We start from the raw sequence: 6,241 nt of genomic DNA on the forward strand, positions 1-6,241 counted from the left end.
CCCGGGACGGAGCCCGGGGTGGGGAGGCCGCCCTCCCCGGGGCCCCCAGGGGCCCGGCCGGAGCTCCGGGACCCAGACGAGCGAGGGGAGGCTCCCCGGCCCCAACGGAACCCCGTCCCGGGCCTTTGGCAGTGCCGCAGGCCGGGGGACTGGGCCCGGGGCCAAAGGCCTCAACCCGGGGCCCGGCCGGGCCCCTGGAACCAGCCGGGGCTCCGGGGACCGCAGGCGCAGGGGAAGCCTCCCGGGGCCCTCCGGACCCCTCCCCGGGCACCCTGCCACGCGGCAGGACCCGGGACGGAGACCGGGGTGGGGAGCCTGCCCTCCCCGGGGCCCCCAGGGGCCCGGCCGGAGCTCCTGAACCCAATGCAGCCACGGGAGGCACCCCGGCCGCAACGGAACCCCGTCCCGGGCCTTTGGCAGTGCCGCAGGCCGGGGGACGGCGCCCGGGGCCGGAGACCCCGACCCGGGGCCCGGCCGGGCCCCTGGACCCAGCCGGGGCTCCGAGGACCGCAGGTGCAGGGGAAGCCTCCCCGGGCCCTCCGGACCCTTCCCCGGGCACCCTGCCACGCGGCAGGACCCGGGACGGAGACCGGGGCGGGGAGGCCGCCCTCCCCGGGGCCCGGCCGGAGCTCCTGAACCCAATCCAGCCACGGGAGGCACCCCGGCCACAACGGAACCCCGTCCCGGGCCTTTGGCGGTGCCGCAGGCCGGGGGACGGCACCCGGGGCCGGAGACCCCGACCCAGGGCCCGGCCGGGCCCCTGGACCCATCCGGGGCTCCCGGGCGCGCAGGGGAAGGCCCTCCGGCCACCCTGCCACACGGCAGGACCCAGTTGCCGGCTGAGGACCGAGAGGGGTCCCAGAGTACCCTGTCCCTAGTAATCCGGAGGAAGGCTACCCCCCGTTCTTGAAACCCGCACGCTCCGAGTGACGGAGGGGACCCTAGGGGCGAACGCACCCGGCCTCCTGGAGCCCCGGCTGGGATCCGAGAGGCAAATGGACCCTCATCGGGACTTCCAGGCCTGGCCCTGCCATCTGGTCGCCCCATTGGAAAGCATTGCGCGCGACCAGATGGCCGAGGGGAAAGGAGCCACCAGGTGGCCGGCAACTGAAAGGACTCCCGCCTGCCCACCCACCAGGGGCTCGGGGTGGGGACTCTGCTTCCCGGCTGGGCCTCAGGCACGGGGAGGACCACCGGAGCTCTCGGGGCCTGGGCGTACCCGGGGGAGGACTGCCCGGGACCCGTGGAGCCCGTCCCTGGGCACTTTGCCATGCCGCGGCCCGGAGGAGGGAAGCCCCGGGGACCTGGGAGGATGTTGCCCGGGCGTAGCCCATCTGGTCCCCGGCAATGAACCGCACAACCCCAGCATGGGTGTTTCGGCATACCCTGCCCCTACTAATCCGGAGGAAGGATACCCTCCTTTCTTGTAACCCGCGCGCTGCGAGTGACGGAGGGGACCCTAGGCGCGGACGCGCCCGGCCTCCTGGAGCCCTGGCTGGGATCCGGGAGGCGAATGGACCCTCATCGGGACTTCCAGGCCGGCCCGGCCATCTGGTCGCCCCATTGGAAAGCATTGCGCGCGATCAGATGGCCGAGGGGAAAGGAGCGACCGGATGGCCGGCAACTGAAAGGGCTCCCGTCTGCCCGAGCCATAGCGGTAGGGCTCCCGCCTGCCCACCCTCACACCAAGGGCTCGGGGGGGGACTCTGCTTCCCGGGTTGGCCTCGGGCACGGGGAGGTCCACCGGAGCTCTCGGGGCCTGGGCGCCCGGGGGAGGACTGCCCGGGACCCGTGGAGCCCGTCCCTGGGCACTTTGCCATGCCGCGGCCCGGAGGAGGGAAGCCCCCGGAGGCCTTGGAGGATGTTGCCCGGGCGTCGCCCATCTGGTCCCCGGCAATGAACCGCACAGCCCCAGCATGGGTGTTCCGGCATACCCTGCCCCTAATAATCCGGAGGAAGGATACCCCCCTTTCTTGTAACCCGCGCGCTGCAAGTGACGGAGGGGACCCTAGGCGCGGACGCGCCCGGCCTCCCGGAGCCCTGGCTGGGATCCGGGAGGCGAATGGACCCTCATCGGGACTTCCAGGCCGGCCCGGCCATCTGGTCGCCCCATTGGAAAGCATTGCGCGCGACCAGATGGCCGAGGGGAAAGGCGCGACCAGGTGGCCGGCAACTGAAAGGGCTCCCGTCTGCCCGAGCCATAGCGGTAGGGTTCCCGCCTGCCCACGCAGGGCTCCGTGGCTGCAGGGCTCTGGGCCTGCAGGGCTCCGGGGCTGCAGGGCTCCGGGGCTGCAGGGCTCTGGGCCTGCAGGGCTCTGGGCCTGCAGGGCTCCGGGGCTGCAGGGCTCCGGGGCTGCAGGGCTCTGGGGCTGCAGGGCTCCGGGGCTGCAGGGCTCCGGGGCTGCAGGGCTCCGGGGCTGCAGGGCTCTGGGCCTGCAGGGCTCCGGGGCTGCAGGGCTCCGGGCCTGCAGGGCTCCGGGGCTGCAGGGCCTTGGGCCTGCTAGGGTTCCGGGCCTGCAGGGCTCCAGGGCTCCGTGCTGAAGGGCTCCAGGGTCTGCAGGGCTTTGGGGCTGCAGGCCTCGGGGGACGCCCGGGAGACCCATGGAGCCCGTCCTGGGCACTTTGCCTCGCCGCGGGCTGGAGGAGGAAGCACCCGACGCCCCGGGGAAGTGTCGTCCGGGCTTGGCCCATCTGGTCCCCGCCTGAGAACCGCAATCCCCAGGAGGGGTGTCCCGGCATACCCTGCCCCTACTAATCCGGAGGAAGGCTACCCACCTTTCTTGTAACCCTCGCGCTCCGAGTGACGGAGGGGACCCTAGGCGCGGACGCGCCCGGCCTCCTGGAGCCCTGGCTGGGATCCGCGAGGCGAATGGACCCTCATCGGGACTTCCAGGCCGGCCCGGCCATCTGGTCGCCCCATTGGAAAGCATTGCGCGCGACCAGATGGCCGAGGGAAAGGTGCGACCAGATGGCCGGGACCGGAAGGACTCCCAGCTGCCCACACCGAGCCATAGCGGTAGGGCTCCCGACTGCCCTTGCAGGGCTCCGGGGCTCTGCACCAGGGTCCCTTGTCCCGGGCAGATGGACACTTGGCAGGCCGCAGGACGTGGGATCCCAGGCCCTGACCAAAAATCAGGAGGCCCGGGGCCGGTCCCTGCTTCTCAACACAGCCAGGCTGGGGAGGTCGGGGAGCCTGCCCAAGCACGAGGGACCCGTCCCGGGCACACAGTCCATGAGGTTGTGCGCTCGTTTTCCACAATTTTCTTCAGAATAGTGCGTAGTTGCGCTAGGCAAAGTCCGCCCAGCCCTACTCAGGATGTGCTCTCGTTTTCCACAAATTTTTTTAAAATTCTGCTACGCAAAGTCCGCCCAGCCCTAAGCAAACTCCTACTACGCAGTGGAAAGGACTTAGCCAGCCACCCACCCACCTGGCCCGGTCCCTGCTTCTGATCCCAGCCAGGTCTGGGGAGACTCCCTTCGCCCAATGGACCACGTCACGGGCACCCGGACCCTTACCAGGCCGCAGGACGGGTTCTCACAAACCACACGGTTGTATAGGGGTGGGCAGAAAACTACGCTCCGTCAGCGTAGCAGATAAAGCCAGCCACTCCTGCACACCGGCCCGGTCCCTGCTTCTGATAGCAGCCAGGCCGGAGAGAGCCTCCCTGGGCCCCGGTGGACCCCTGTCTCCAGCACCTAGACCCTCGGCTGTCTTGCAGGACGGGGGTGGCTCACGCACCCCGGGGCCCGCCGGACGGTGCAAGAGCCCCGGGCCCGGTCCCAGCTTCAGAACCCTAGCCAGGCCGGGGAGAAACTCCCTGGGCCCCGGTGGACACCCTTCCCCAGCGCATGGACCCTCGGCTGGCTTGCAGGACGGGGGGCTCCCGCTCCCTGGGACACTGGGACGGAGCACAAGCCCCGGACCCGGGCCCAGCTTCCGAACCCCAGCCAGGCCAGGGAGAGCCTCCCCGGGCCCTGGTGGACACCCTGTCCCCAGCGCCCGGACCCTCGGCTGGCTGGCGGGACAGGGGGCTCCCGCACCCCGGGAACGGAGCTCCAGCACCGGGCCCGGGACCAGCTTCCGGACCCCCAGCCAGGCCGGGGAGAGCCTCCCCGGGCCCCGGTGCACACCCGTCCCCAGCGCCCGGACCCTCGGCTGGCTTGCGGGACAGGGGGCTCCCGTACCCCAGGATGGAGCTCCAGCACCGGGCCCAGCTTCCGGACCCCCAGCCAGGCCGGGGAGAGCCTCCCCGGGCCCCGGTGGACACCCGGTCCCAGCGCCCAGACCCTCGGCTGGCTTGCGGGACAGGGGGCTCCCGCACCCCGGGAACGGAGCTCCAGCACCGGGCCCAGCTCCCGGACCTCCAGCCAGGCCCAGGGAGAGACTCCCAGGGACCCGGTGGACACCCTGTCCCCAGCGCCCTGACCCTCGGCTGGCTTGCGGGACAGGGGGCTCCCGCACCCCGGGAACGGAGCCGCACCCTGGGACGGAGCTCCAGCACCGGGCCCAGCTTCCGAACCCCCAGCCAGGCCGGGGAGAGCCTCCCCGGGCCCCGGTGGACCCTCTCTTCCCTAGCGCCCGTACCCTCAGCTGGTTCGCAGGACGGGGGGGCTCCCGGGCTCTGGGACGGAGCCGCACCCTGGGACGGAGCTCCAACCCCGGGCCCAGCTTCCGGACCTCCAGCCAGGCCAGGGACAGCCTCCCCGGGCCCCCGGTGGACCCCCTGTCCCCAGCGACCGGACCCTCGGCTGGCTTGCGGGACAGGGGGCTCCCGCACCCCGGGAACGGAGCTCCAGCACCGGGCCCAGCTCCCGGACCTCCAGCCAGGCCCGGGGAAAGACTCCCAGGGACCCGGTGGACACCCTGTCCCCAGCGCCCGGACCCTCGGCTGGCTTGCGGGACAGGGGGCTCCCGCACCCCGGGAACGGAGCTCCAGCACCGGGCCCAGCTCCCGGACCTCCAGCCAGGCCCAGGGAGAGACTCCCAGGGACCCGGTGGACACCCTGTCCCCAGCGCCCTGACCCTCGGCTGGCTTGCGGGACAGGGGGCTCCCGCACCCCGGGAACGGAGCCGCACCCTGGGACGGAGCTCCAGCACCGGGCCCAGCTTCCGAACCCCCAGCCAGGCCGGGGAGAGCCTCCCCGGGCCCCGGTGGACCCTCTCTTCCCTAGCGCCCGTACCCTCAGCTGGTTCGCAGGACGGGGGGGCTCCCGGGCTCTGGGACGGAGCCGCACCCTGGGACGGAGCTCCAACCCCGGGCCCAGCTTCCGGACCTCCAGCCAGGCCAGGGACAGCCTCCCCGGGCCCCCGGTGGACCCCCTGTCCCCAGCGACCGGACCCTCGGCTGGCTTGCGGGACAGGGGGCTCCCGCACCCCGGGAACGGAGCTCCAGCACCGGGCCCAGCTCCCGGACCTCCAGCCAGGCCCGGGGAAAGACTCCCAGGGACCCGGTGGACACCCTGTCCCCAGCGCCCGGACCCTCGGCTGGCTTGCGGGACAGGGGGCTCCCGCACCCCGGGAACGGAGCCGCACCCTGGGACGGAGCTCCAGCACCGGGCCCAGCTTCCGAACCCCCAGCCAGGCCGGGGAGAGCCTCCCCGGGCCCCGGTGGACCCTCTCTTCCCTAGCGCCCGTACCCTCAGCTGGCTCGCAGGACGGGGGGGCTCCCGGGCTCTGGGACGGAGCCGCACCCTGGGACGGAGCTCCAGCCCCGGGCCCAGCTTCCGGACCTCCAGCCAGGCCAGGGACAGCCTCCCCGGGCCCCCGGTGGACCCCCTGTCCCCAGCACCCGGACCCTCGGCGGGAACCAAGGAGGGTTAAGCCCAGGCCACGTCCTCTCCCCGACAGCCTGCCCGGGGAGCCCATTTTCACCGACTATTAAGCCCCCACGTAGTGGGGGCTTACAGAACCCTGGGGATGGACAAAAGTTGGAGTTAGCCCGGCCGGCCGGCAGGCCGGCCATCTGGTCACCCGGCCCGCAGGGCCATCTGGTCGCCCGGCCCGCAGGGCCATCTGGTCGCCAGGCCCGCAGGGCCATCTGGTCGCCAGGCCCGCAGGTCCCTGGGCATCTGGTCACGCAGCCAGGCGACCAGATGCCCAGGGACCACCCAGCCCCAGAGGTGGACTGGGAGGGTGCCGTGCCCAGTCGCCGCCCTGGCAGTCCGGCGAGCGGGTGGCCAGGCGCTCCGAGGCAGAGGCTCAAGAGTGGATCCTTCCCCGGTGGTACCGCTCCTGGCCTCT

This window comes from Triturus cristatus, chromosome 5_2 (assembly GCF_964204655.1).
Source record: "Triturus cristatus chromosome 5_2, aTriCri1.1, whole genome shotgun sequence".
Lineage (NCBI taxonomy): Eukaryota > Metazoa > Chordata > Amphibia > Caudata > Salamandridae > Triturus > Triturus cristatus.